This window comes from Notamacropus eugenii, chromosome 3 (genome assembly GCF_028372415.1).
Source record: "Notamacropus eugenii isolate mMacEug1 chromosome 3, mMacEug1.pri_v2, whole genome shotgun sequence".
In the NCBI taxonomy this organism is placed as follows: Eukaryota; Metazoa; Chordata; class Mammalia; order Diprotodontia; family Macropodidae; genus Notamacropus; species Notamacropus eugenii.
This window is the reverse complement of record NC_092874.1, coordinates 19,823,366-19,837,208: the sequence shown is the minus strand read 5'-3', so window position 1 is coordinate 19,837,208 and position 13,843 is coordinate 19,823,366. Positions and strand designations below refer to the sequence as shown.

Here is a 13,843-nt window from a genome sequence, read left to right as displayed (position 1 = left end):
TTAACGAAGCCAATATCAGCCCCCACAAATCATGTTAAAAAAAAAAGCACCTGACCAAAACTTTTCCATTTGATTAAATCCAATTCAACAAGCAACTATTAGACACCTACTGTTTGTAAGGGACTGTGCTGGGTGCTGAAAATAAAGAAGTAAAAAATGAAAAATAGCCCCAGTCCTCAAGGATTATTCACCTTCCTGGTTGGTGAAATGTAGTCCTTGTTGGATTGTCAGAAAGGTCATGGTAATTTTCTTTTTCCCAGCTTCAAGCCCTGGGCTTGGGATAAGGTAGTCACTAGTATTGTATGTTCACAAACCATTCCACTCTGTCCAAATCAATTCTATCCAACAAATGTGTTTATTAAGCACCTACCATAATAAGGTGTTGGGGTGTAAGCTCGGTTTTCACGTGAACAGTCTAGGGTCAGGTAAAGGTGAGGGCTTTTAAACCGCAGAGCTCTCATGAGGCCCCCCCAGAGAACAGCTGGGAATTGAGGAGTGAGACACAAGCTATCTCGTTTTTCCACCTCTTCTCAGTGGAAACTTGCTGGAGAGAGCATCCCACCCTTGACATTGGTCCGTGATCTGAGCACACTTGTTGTTAATTGGCTAAAGGACTGAGAGCATGCACGGTGTCCACGAGCGAACTAGCAGGGGGAGAGCTTAAATGGGGACAGGAAAGCCTGAGGGTTCCTCTCTTTTCCTTGCTCCTAGGGAGGAGAAGGGGACTCCCACAGGGTGCTCCCACGGGGAGCCCTAGCCCTGCATACTGGGGGGTGTGGTTCATTTCTCCTCAGGAAGAACTCACCCTGCATGCTTACATTTACCGTGTGTGTGTGTGTGTGTGTGTGTTAGGGAATTCTGCAGTGCATGGAGCCCTGGGCATGGAGTCAGGAAGACCTGAATTCAAATCTGGCCTCAGACACTTCCTAGCCTTGGGCAAGTCACTGAAATTCTGCGTGCCTCAGTTTCTTGAGCTTTAAAATGAGGATCATAATGGGATCTACCTCCCAAGATAGTTGTGAGGATCCAAAGGGATAATATTTGTAAGGTGTTTCCCGCAATGCCTGGTGCATAGTAGGTGCTCCAAATTCTATTTAATGTTGTTGTTTTCATTATTATGTCACAGAGCTCCTCGACAGTCTGGTAAAACCTGTGGACTCCACAGAATCATGTTTTTAAGTGAATAAAATTACAAAATTTATAGACAACAATGATATGGGAATAGGGTTATCAAAATATTTATTAAAAAGTCAAGTTCATAGACTCCAGCTTAAGAAATTGCCACATTCATGGAAAGATTTGAATGGGTGTGCATGCATGGATGGGGGTGGAAGGTCTTAGATCTGTGCACTGGTGAAATAACAAACTCTCCAAAGTCTCAGAGAAGGGCCAGAGGTGAGATGGTGGAGTACAGGCCATGACTTCGCTGGGGTGGGGATGGCAGCACCGGTAGAAGCTGTGTGGCCTCAACAGTAGAAGCAAAACCAAGCAGCGGCAACAGAAACAAGAAGCGGCAGCAGCAGCCACATTGGGAGTTCGTGGCCCAGGGATGCTAAGGGCATCTGACAACTGGTCAGAAAGACATTAGAAGGGATTCTCTGTTAGCCCCAGTACAGCTGGCACTGATTGGCCTCCCTGAGCCTTAGTTTCCTCATCTGTAAAAAGAGGGTCCTTCAAAAGCCAGTAAGCTGTCCTCTGTGCTGCTGAATACTTCCCCTCTCCTCCATCTTAATAATTTGCCCTGGGGCACCCATGTTTAACAACTGGTTCTCCGAAGAAAAAAAAATCCAAGCACCACACTATTAAATTTATCCGAATCATTAACATTTTTTCCATCACTTTGTTAAGTCTAGAGTTCAGGAGTGGGGAACCTGTTCCCTTGAGGCCACATGTAGCCTTCTAGGTCCTTGGCTATTTGACTAAGTCCAAGTTTTACAGAACAAATCCTTTTATTAAGGGGATTTGGAAGTTTGGATTTAATCAAAGGGCTGCACCTGAGGCCCTAGAAGCTCACTTGTGGCCTCAAGGCTGAAGGTTCCCCATCCCTAGAATTCTAGACAATCCACCAAGTCAAGTTCGGAGTTTCTTGTTTGCCAGTTTGGGAAGTGTAAATACTCCCACTGAAAAGTTATCAATGGGTCCAAGCACACTCTTGCTCTACCAGCAATTTTAGCAAGTAACCAGGAATATTTTTTTCTTTGAAAGCAGCAACTCACATAGTCAGGTTAGCTCCATGAGGGCAGGGATCACACTTCATAAATCTTTGGCCATCTTTTGCTCTTCCCTCGGCTGCTTTCTCCCCTTTTCAGGATGGCAGTTAAGTGGTACAATGGATAGAGTGCTGGTAATGGAAGCAGGAAGACCTGAGTTCAAATTCTGCATCAGACACTTACTTAACAAGTCTCATAATCCTCTTCAGCCTCAGTTTCCTTATCCATAAAATGAATAACCTTATAAAGTTGTGAGGAGCAAATGAGATCATATATTTAAAGAGCTTTGCAGACCTTTAAGCATTATGGAAATACTACCTATTCTGAGACATTTAGAAAGACCAGATCTTCACTGGGATTTCTAGGTGGGGAGCTAGGGGAGAGGAGAGTCCTTCCAACTTATCAAATTTGATTTTTATTGATTTTTATTCCCTCACATTTTTTAAACACACAAGATTCTTTTTGCAAAAGTGTTTTTAATTTTTTTTAATTACATAGCTTACTCTTTTTTTGCATTTCTCTAGTTAGTGGGGTTTTTTTAATGTTTATTTATTTATTTTTAGTTTTCAACTTCATTTCCACAAAATTTTGAGTTGCAAATTTTCTCCCAATCTCCCCCCTTCCCCCACCCCGTAACACTTTACATTCTAATTACTCCTTTCCACAATATGCCCTCCCTTCTATCACATCCCTTCCTTTCCTTATCCCCCCTCCATCTTCTCTCTTTTCTTGTAGGGCAAGATAGATTTCTATACCCCATTACCTATGTTTCTTATTTCCTAGATGTATGCAAAAACAATTCTCAACATTCATTCCTAAAACTTTAAGTTCCAACTTCTCTCCCTCCCTCCCTCCCCACTCATCCCCACCGAGAAGGCAAGCAATTCAATATAGGCTGTGTAAGTGTAGTTATGCAAAGGACTTCCATAATAGTCATGTTGTGAAAGACTAATGACATTTCTCTCCATCCTATGCTGCCCCCCATTTATTCTGTTCTCTCTTTTGACCTTGCCCCTCCCAAAAATGTTTACTTCTGATCACTCCCTCCTTCCATTTGCCCTCCCTTCTTTCATTCCCCCCACCCCACGTGTCCCCTTCTCCCCTACTTTCCTGTAGCGTAAGATAGATTTTCATACCAAATGGAGCGAGCATGTTATTCCCTCCTTAAGCCAAATGTGAAGAGAATAAGCTTCAAAAAGTGCTTTAAATTTTAGCAATCATTTTTTTGAGGCCATCTCCGCCTTCCATCCCTGGATGAGATGCTAGCATTCAGAGGGTTGTTATGCAGGGTTGTGTTCCACAAAGGCATTCACTTTGCTTGGCCCTCTGGGGCTTGTCTATTAAAGTCAATGCTTTAGGCCAACACCCCTAGGATCAGGGTCAGGCTGATGTAGTATGCTGGGCCATGCGAGGGATGTGCACAGCTGAAGTCACACTCGGGCCACACCCAAGACACAGAAGGCCCTAGCAAACAAAGCAGTCAGTCTTTGGATATACATTTTCTCAGGGGCTATGATTTAAATTTTGACTCTTGTTCCTTGGTTTGCTTCCTGGAAAAAAAAAATGAAGGACCCAAGGGGAGAAAGGAATCAAGTGTAGCATCTGTCTAGTGGACAAGGGGCAGATTTACAAATGTTTACTCCCTCTAGTATTGCTGGGAGCAGAGGGTCTCTCTCCTGGAGTCAGACTGTTGGAGCAGAAATGGCTCAGCCATGTTTTTATGAGAATTTTCCAGCAGATCTCCCAATGGACTGTGCATTCTAGTCAAAATTTACTTCACCGGGTGAATTACTCCTACACATCCTAAGCCTTAGGACAGAGATTAAGCTTGGTATTGGCACCCATGACTGTTCAAAAACATTTCTGACTGTTCTAATTTTTCAAAAACAAAGGTCAAGCTCTTACAGTAGGTACCTAAGAGAAGGTGTGTACAACCCCTTTGGAATACCCTGGGTCTTAGCAAGAGAAGAGACAGAGAAGGCATGGTTTCTTTCTTGGGTGGGAAAGCAGAAAGACAGAAAAAAGAAAAAGGAAGGGGAAAAACATCTTGGGGCAAACAGCTATCAGCATATGTTTCTCACAATGAAAGGAAAAGGAATGGATGACCATCTGAAGGGGACAGGGAGCCCAGAAACATCGCCCTGGAATCGTTCATAGTTTTGAGCTCAACTTCAGGCATTTGGAACATCTTTTTGCAATGAGATAGGGGATCAGCTCAGTAAATAAATAATGTTAGCAGTTTGGGGTAGCTTAGTAATACAAACTTTGGGTGCTGGCCAACATGACAGAAAAGCTTTCTATATTAAAAAAAAACACACACAACGGGTGGGTGGAGCAGTTTATACATCTCAAGTCTTTGATTGGAGCTATTGGAAGGGAGATTGATTCGGTGAGTCGGTACATTCATACCATCTGGCTTTCTCACATCACATTTTTCCAGTGGGCCTGTGGCACAAGAGACACAAAGGTTTAGGAGACATTTAAATCACTGGCCGCCACAGTTTTCCTCCTCCTGGCTCTGAACTCCAGAGAGGCCCACGGTTTGGGCTTCAGTTGATAAAAGACAGATCCTGAGAATTATTTATTTTGCCCTCTCTCCTTCTAGGGTTTCTATTTAATGGGATGGATTCATTTGGTGCCATTTTCTGCTCCACTTGGAGTTTGGTCCCATGAAAAGTCAGAATCATAACGGGTAATGCCTCACCCAGTTTGTGAGTAATGGTAGGATGCTTTATGGGACTGACCTTTTCAGGGTTCTCACTTTGGATTGGCCAAGCCTTTCTTCTCCTCTCTCACAGTTTACTTATAACAGTTATTAATGAGGAAGGGAGAGATGACTAGCCCAGTCCAGGGGCAGAAAACAGAGAAAGAAAAATTGTCCCTGTCGAACATCTAACATTTGCCCCCAAAATACTATATTTATTAAGCTTTCCAACAATATCCGAGTTTTTAAAGTTCCTTGTTAGAATAAGAAAGGACACATCATAAATCCACTCTTGTGGGAAAAAAACTGCTATGAGAAATTGAAATGGGTCCAGCCAACAGTCACTGACTCCTTTTTCCCACCTTCTCAATCCGCGCTTAGATCTTAATCTTACCCACCTTATATGCAAGAAATTCTAGAAACCTTGGCATGCAAAGGAAGTGTATAAAATGCTTAATGACCAGCTCGGTACAATCCCACAAAATCACATCTGGGTCAGAGAACGGTTTTTGGATAACAGCACGGTGGAGGAGGAATATTGGTGGGCTCAGATGGGAGAGCTGGGCTCTGGTACCAAGTGCCACAAGCCAGCTGTGTTACCTTGATTAACCCTGATGCGGTGGAGGGAGGTCTGGGTGTGGAGTCAGAGGACCTGCATTTAGATACATCATTTATTAACCATGTGACTTAGGGCAAGTCTCATCAGCCTTTCTGGACCTCTATCCTCACTGGTAAAAATGAAAGGGTTACGTTAGACAACCCCTGGGATCTCCTTTGGGACTATGGTCTGGTGTACTAGTGTACTCAGCAGACAGCCTGAGTTGGAAAGATCTCTGCTCAAACTGAGTCTAGAACATTGACTAACTCTGACTCTGTGCTAGTGGCTTCTCTCATCTCTGGCTTCCATATCTATAAAATGATAAAGGTAGGAAATGCCGCCACTGTTGACCTCACAGGGTCATTCAGAAGGTCAGATGATAACAGGACCATCATTTAATGTTAGAAAGGCATTTTAGAAGTCATAGTGTCCAGCTCTTATTTTACAAGGGAGGACACTGAGGTCCAGAGAGATTAGGAGTGATATAACCAAGGACACCTAAGTCTCTTTTACCAGAGCTGGAATATAAATGTAGGCCTTCCATCTCCAAATCCTGTGTTCTTTTGATCAAATCTTTTAATGACTATCCCTTCCAACTTTGACATCCCATGTATCAGAATGGCCTTGGCTTATGACCATGTGTGTTTGATCTTGGCCAAGAGGGTTGAATGGCTGATTGAGTCAAATTTCTGCATTTGGCAAAATAAGTGAGACATTAAGTGATTTTCTTTCAATTTTTTTTTCTTATATAAATAGACAGGGACTCGAGGAAGTACTGGAGTCAGATGGCCAGTGATGACAGAAATATGGTGTTATGATTTTCATTTTGTTTGCAAAGGTGGGGGACTATGGGTGTGGAACACTACATATTGTTGGACTTGGTTAATATATTGGATAGTTTTGCTGAGTTGCTTTTTTATTCTTTTTTTAAATAATAGATGACTGGGTTGGGGGAGAAGAAAATATTGGAAAGTGAAGGTGATATAAAAAAGTATAAGTTTTAAAAAAAGAAATATAAGAATGTTAAGATATGTGTTCTCACTTTGGATTGGCCAAGCTTTTCTTTGTCTTTTTCCCAGATGATCATAATGATTGTGAATGAAAAAGGAAAGAGATAACTGGTCCGGTCCCCGGGCAGAAGATACTGAGAACATAGGCAGTGTTTGCCCTGCTGATTTTATTGGGTTTGGAAGAATCTGTCTAATATTCCCTATAAAATTATAAGAATGTAGTATCATGGATAGTGTTCTAGGTAAAGAATTATAATAATAATGATGATAATATCTAATATCTAATACTTTGAGATTTATAAAGCATTTTCCAAGCCTTATTTCACTTGATCCTCATAAAACTTTTGTGAGCCAGGTGCGAAAACTTTCTCCATTTTTTGGACAAAGGCTAAGTGGCTAAGTATTGAGCCAGCATTTCTTTCCTTGGACGCCTGATGAAGTACAGAGAGAGTTATTTTTAGACTAAAAAAGTTCCAGTTCCTTTCCTGGCCCAGACACTTGTATTTGTAACCATCACTTGACCTCCCTCAGCCTCAGTTTCCTCATACTAAATTGATACTTGTACCAGCTCCCTCAGGAGGACATGAAGGAAAAAAGAGCTTTTTAAACGGCAAAATGCTATGTGTCATCCATCTATGGAATGGTCCTGAAACAGACCACTGCTGGGGCCCTCAGCTCCTCACTGGAGAGTGCTAGAACCCTATCTTTGGGATCAGTGTCTCATTTGAATCAGATCTGACTGATTTAGGTAAATAGTTCAACATTCCATGGAGTTGTCCCAATGTTACAGATTGCAGTCCATCTATGACTACCCAACTAGTGCAAATCCCTTCAATGTTTGTCCATGAATTTGCTACAGGGCTCTACCCAACATGTTGGGACCTTCCTTCCTTTCTCTTGACCTCATGTTAATGGATCACACAGGCTGCGGGATGGTCATTCTCATGCTCACCATGTTCCCACTTCATCTCCTCTTCTACGTATACTTTTCTTTGTGGTTCTTTACTGCACTGAGCATAAGGACCTAAATCCAGAGGTGGAGGGAATCTTAGAGACCCCCCAAGCCCAAACCCTCCCTTTTACACATGGAAAAACTGATGATCTTAGGATCATCAATTTAGAACTGGAAGTGACTTTAGAGGTCAGTTAAGCCAATTCTCTTATTGGATTTTTGTTTGTTTTACAATTTAAGAAGTTTAGATTCAGATAAGTTAAATCAATAAACATATTTTAAGAACCTAGTATATGCGAAGCACTACACATATATAATGACAAAACAGAAATGGTCCCTACCTTCAAGGAATTTATATTCTGATGGGGAAAGCAACAAGGACATAGAAAACAGATGTGCGTTTGTGTAGACATGACAGACACAATATGATCTTGACAGGGTGAGGGAGATGGCACTATCCCAGTGGGCAAGTGAGACAGAAAAGATGTCTTTTCAAGGCAGCACTAGAGCTGAATCTCAGAGGAAATCAGGGATCACAAAGGATGTTGGGCATCTCAATCTAAATTTTCCTTTCCCCAAGCCCCACTCTCTGGCCACCACCCCAAGCTGCTGTGCTGAAGACTGGTCATGTTCACCACATGCTTCTGCATTGGGTAGTTCTTAATTTCAGTTTTTCAGAGAAGGATTTACAAGATCACTGGAAGAATCTTGGTGTTCAAAAGATGGGTCTTTGTTTCAAAGGGAGGATTAGGGAAAGTCATTGAACTATGTAGTTTTCCAAAGGTCATCCACCCCATTGTTCTCTTGCTTAATTCTGGGCTTAGCTGTTTATGCACTTGTCTGTCCAAGATATCTGAACTAGTGGCATAATTCAGTTATTGAACTCATTCCTTCTGGAGTCCCTTCCTGTCCAAAGTCTGTGATCTCACAATGAAATATCTGTAAAATGGAACACAATGACCTGGCCCTATTTTTTGGGCTAGGAGCTCAGAAATCTGTATCAGATAAAGTGATCAAATACTGCTTAGCCCAGGGCTTGGCATGTAGTAGGTACTAAATACATGCTTGTTGATTGATTGATTGAAATCAATAGGGCTACAGTACATAGTCTGAAACTCAGACACTGATTGGAAATGATCATTTGGTCATTTTAGGCCCACTCTCTAACTCAAATTAAAACTGTTCATGGCCTTCTAAATTGGAGGCTCTTAACTGCTTTCATGTGTGTCATGGACCCCCATTGGCAGTCTGGTGAAGGCAAGAGACCCCTTCTCACAATCAGATTCATAAAATGCCTAAAACGAAAATATATGATTACAAAAGAAGCCAATTATATTGGAATACAGTTATAAAAATATTTTTAAAAAGCCAAGTTCAGGCCCCTGATGAAGAGTTCCTGCCCTAGAAGCAAGCCCTACCAGTAGAAGATCTTCCAGGTAAGAGATCTTGAGGAATGTGCTCATCCTTGTAAATGCATCAGGACCTTCAAGGGAAGCAATGAATGAATCCTAATAGGAATAGCCCAGTTTGAGGACTTTGCTCCTCATGCTTTGAATCCTTCATTAGACTGTCTCTTTCATTGGTAAGCTTTGTTTCTATACCCAATCCCCCAATGCTTCAGAACAGCTGAGAATTGATATATCCCTAGCCTCTCCCCTTTCCTATTTTTATTCATGAAATGTTGAGAAAGTTGAATATCATCCCTATCTGGGTGACATTGAATCTGTTCTCCCTAAAACCCCGACTCCACCCGAGGAGGTGAGAATGCTCAGTTTAGGAACAAGGGCAAACCCTCTCCCCAGTTGGAGGTGAATGAGAATCATGGCAGCTTGGGGAAGAAAAATGAATCCTGGGGGACTTTTTAAAATGCTGAAGTGAAAGAAGAGGTAAAGCATCCAAGGGAAAAACCATAGCAATCCTAAATTTACCATGAGCCGAGGGACTGACCAAGCCTGAAAGCCTGAAGAAATTGATGTCAGCAGCTGATGCAGGGGAAAACACACACACACACACACACACACACACACACACACACATACACACACACTCACACACATACACACACACTCACACACACATTCACACACACATACACACACATTCACACACACATACATACACACACATACACACATACACACACACATACACACACACATACACACACACACACACACCCCAGCACATGCTCCATGGATAGACTATGTTTATGTTTCCTCCCTAGAAAGCTGTAAAACTTCCCAAGGGGCCCTTTTTGGACAGATGTGTGGCACACCCAGAGGAAGCTGGGGTGGGGTGCAGCAGTGCAGCATTGCACTTAATCTCAGGAGCCCCGGTGGGGCTGCTTGTGAATTTTACGCTTACACAGAGTTTGCCTGTCGTATGCACTTACCTCCCTGCTCCAGGAAAAACGGAACAAAACAGGGAAGGATGGAGAAAAGTCTATATTTCAAGGCCCATCATGCTGAGCTAGCCCCCTCAGTGGCTTGGCATTCTTTTCTCTCTTTCTTTCTTTTTCTTTCTTTCTTTTTCTTTCTTCTCCTTCTCCTTCTTTTTCTCCTCCTTCTTCTTCTCCTCCTCCTCCTCCTCTTCCTCCTTCTTTTACTATTTTACTGATTTTAAAAAAAAATTAAGGTCACTTCCCAATGTCCTCAACCCCAACAATCATTGCTTATTTTAAAAAAAAAGATAGAAAATTAGGTAAAGCAACCAATACTCTGGTCTTGTCTGACAATGTAAGCCACTTTACATACCCATTGTCCACGACCTCTCTGCCAAAGACAGCAGCATCCATAGATTCAGAGAAGGGCAGGAGATCATCTGGTAAAGACTAATCTTTATAGGCAGTTGGGTCCCAGAGAGGTTGAGTCATCTGCCCAAAGTCGCATGGGTGCTGTGTAACAGGGATCCACTTATATTTAGATTCAGGTCATCAGAGCCAGTGTTCTTCCCCTTGTATCATCTAACTCCAAAATTCCTCTGTGGTTAAGACTGATCTCTTCATTTATCCAAGTTCTGGGGTCTGTCATTGTTTTACTTTACACTATGGAGCCCAATTGTGGAAAGTGTTCTCTTGGGTTTGTCTGTCCACTTCCCTCTGTATCAGTTCATACGTCTTCCCAATGTTCTCTGAATTTTTCATAGCCATCATTTCTTACAGTGCAGTAATATTCCATTGAATTCACATCCTGCAATTTCTTCAAACATTTCAAAATCAATAGCTACCTACTTTGCTTCCCAGTCATTATGACACTGGACTTGGAGTTAGGACCTGGGTTCAAATTCTGACTTATTAGCTTTATAACTCTGAGTAAATCACTTAATCTCCCTCGGCCTCAGTTACCTCATTATTGAGGTGACTCAGTGACCTTTAAGGACCCTTTCAACCCTAAAGATATGCTTCTGTGATCATTGCTATCACAAAAGTGCTGTGATGAACATATATATATATGCATCTTTATTTAGCTATCTAGATATGGATATATTGACAGAGATATCTATGTCTCTACCTACCTATCTAGCTATCTGTAACTAGACAGAGAGAAATGTCTAGATAGATGGGTAGATATCTAGATATAGATATATCTAGACACAGATAGAGATATAAGCAAAAATCTCTCTGTCTTTGACCTCTTTGGTCAAAGTTTTATGTCTCCTGTTTTTTGTGACCTTTGATGCCCTTGGCTACAGAAGTCAAAGTGGGCTATAGAGTCCCTCACCAACAGTGTTCCTTAATTTCTGGAGGGGGGGGTCCTTGTGGGCTGTTACACCAGCAATATTCAGAGACCCTACTATGGAAGAGGTTAGCAACATGGCGTAGGTATGCAGTCCAAGTTTCCACAGTGAGCAGGAGGGCCCCATTGATCTCCAGATGTGCCCAGGTTTCCATGTAAACTGTGCCTTTACAATCTTCCCTTCTTCCTGGAAAAATCCCACCGTTCACTTTGGGTACAAAGATTTTTTTTAGAAGGACCTCGGCCAGGTGCCTCTGGCACTGGATCGGCTGGCCACAGCAGATCTTAATTATAAGTTGGCAAGGAGCTGGGCTGACTGTCCAGGAATGAGGGTACAAGTCTTTCCAACAACAGCCTTCTTTTTCTTTCTCTGGGAAGTCTATAGTCGGGACCCACACACACCTTAGAGCTACGTGTTGTGCAACTGCCCAGCTGAGGGTGTTCAGAAGTTTGCTTTTCCAAAAGCATAATTGGTAAAATGGTAAAATATTAATTTTAAACATGAAAAGGTTGGCAGGGGTGGTGGTGGGCTTCCTTTTTATGGGAAGAGTCCAAAATAGGACTCTAAACTTACTGGCCTCGTGGAAAAAGAATGTTGGTCTTGGAGTTAGGAAGACCTAGGCTCAAATACCACCTCTGACATTTAATAGTTGTGTGATTATGTTCCCATTCACTTAACCTCTATGAACCTCAGTTTTCATGTCTATAAAAGAGGGAGGATAATGCTTGTAGTATAAATCTCATAGGGCTGCTGCTATAAGGTCCAACCAGATAACTACTATGAAGTGAAGACTTTGGGGGTGGTATGGAGCTGGAAACAAGAGGGTGCCCATCAGTTAGGGAATAACTAAGTAAGCCATTGTCCATTAATGCATGCAATGTTATTGCACGGTCAGGAGGTGAAGTAGATAGAATGTTGGACATAGAATTAGGAAGACCCAAGTTTGAATCTTGCTTCAGACTCTTACTATGTGATGCATACAAGTCAATCACCTTCCCTTAGCCTCAGTCATTGGTAAGATAAGAGGGTTGGCTACCATGTTTTCTAAGGTCCCTTGTGGTGCTAATCTCTGATTCTATGAACAATATATTCAATGATTACAACCATGTAAATGAAAACACTCTGAGTAACTCAAAAATCAATAATGGTAACTCAGAATGGACAATGAAATGTTAGAGAGGTGGGGGGGCAGAATGTTGCATATATTGTCAGGAAACTGCATGATGTTTCTTCTTGAAGTTTTTCTTTGTTCCAAGGGAAGTCTTGGCAGGAGGTGGAAGGTGAGGAGAGTGCTACTCAGTAATAATTGGGATATATAAATAAAAACTTGTTAAAATTAGCTATTACTGTCAGTAGATCTGAGAGTTACATTTTACTGGAGGTATATGATGTGCACATAGGAATATCTTGGTCAGTGTTTAACAACTGGCTCCCCACCCCAAAATACCCATGACATACATTTAATTTTAAAGTGCATTATTATTCTTTTATCCAATCAACAGTACAATAAATCAAGCCCAGGCTTGTAGTGTCTGCCAGTTTCTGAAACGTGAATACTAACATTAAAAATTTAGCAAACAGCTCTCAAGAGCCAGCACACCTGTCTATGATCAGAGAGATAGATGAGATAGACCAGTTTGTGTCCTCTTGGAACTTCCAATATAGTAGGTATATTAATGAAATGGAATGGTAAAGATTCAGTCCCGCATTTATTAAGCAGACAACAAACTTCCCGAAGACAAAAACTGTTTGGTTTTTATCTGTGTTTCTTCAGTGCCTAGCCCAGTTTGTGACACATAGTAGGTGTGTAACAAATCTTTTAGTCAAGCTTTTTATGGGCAAGTATGAAATTCCATTCATAAATCTGACTTTCCAACATGAAGCAAGACATGTAAAATTGTTGTCTTCTAGGAGTCGATTTCCACAGAGTCCAAATAAACAGTGGAAGGAGTCAGTGGCGTGGTTCATAAGTATTTATTCAACTTTCACTGGACGGAAAATGCTGAAGACATTTGTGTTATTTATACAACATGAGTTATAAAGTGTGTGGCCCATTGAGAGTAACAGAGTTTATGGCAGAATCTCAGCGATACCCCTGGGAAAGCTCCCAGGTCATCCATTCACCTTGTCTGAGTTTGATAAACACCGTGTTCAGTGTAAATAAGACTGAAGAGACCTAGAGACATGTTGGCCTCCTAGCTTACTCAGTCTGAGTCCAAGAGGCATATTTTTACTTTGATAGCATGGGGAGGGGTGATCCAGTTTGCTAAATCTGATCCTTTGCTCTCTCAAAGATGAAAAAGAAAAAAAATAATTTTCCTCTCTTCCTGGATGCCTCAACGAAAGATCGTTATCTTTTTTTAGTAGGGGAGAAAAAAAGGTAAAATGTCTCAGTCTTGCTAACTTGTTTAGAGTACTATTTTGGACTCTTTCCATAAGGAAGTGATCCTTTGTAATCAGGAGAAAGCATGAAATAGTGTTAAATTCAATTTCGTGTAAATTAATTTTATTTAAGATCTAATCATTAGAACTTTCAGTCAATCAGTCTATCTCTACTGCAGTCTTCAAAGGCCCATTGATCTTCATATCATAGGTAGTATTAAACAATGCAGTAGATCCTTATTAGGCTCTGTC

General features: G+C 41.6%; 1 long non-coding RNA gene across 1 annotated transcript; it reads right to left on the bottom strand.

The window, feature by feature from the left end:
* Positions 1-1,233: 1,233 nt before the first annotated feature.
* On the bottom strand, positions 1,234-3,470 carry LOC140531086 (uncharacterized). Its single transcript, XR_011976269.1, has 3 exons — positions 3,347-3,470; positions 2,217-2,341; positions 1,234-1,569 (listed from the first exon to the last, which is right to left on the bottom strand). It is a non-coding gene; the product is annotated as an uncharacterized lncRNA (long non-coding RNA).
* Positions 3,471-13,843: the final 10,373 nt, after the last annotated feature.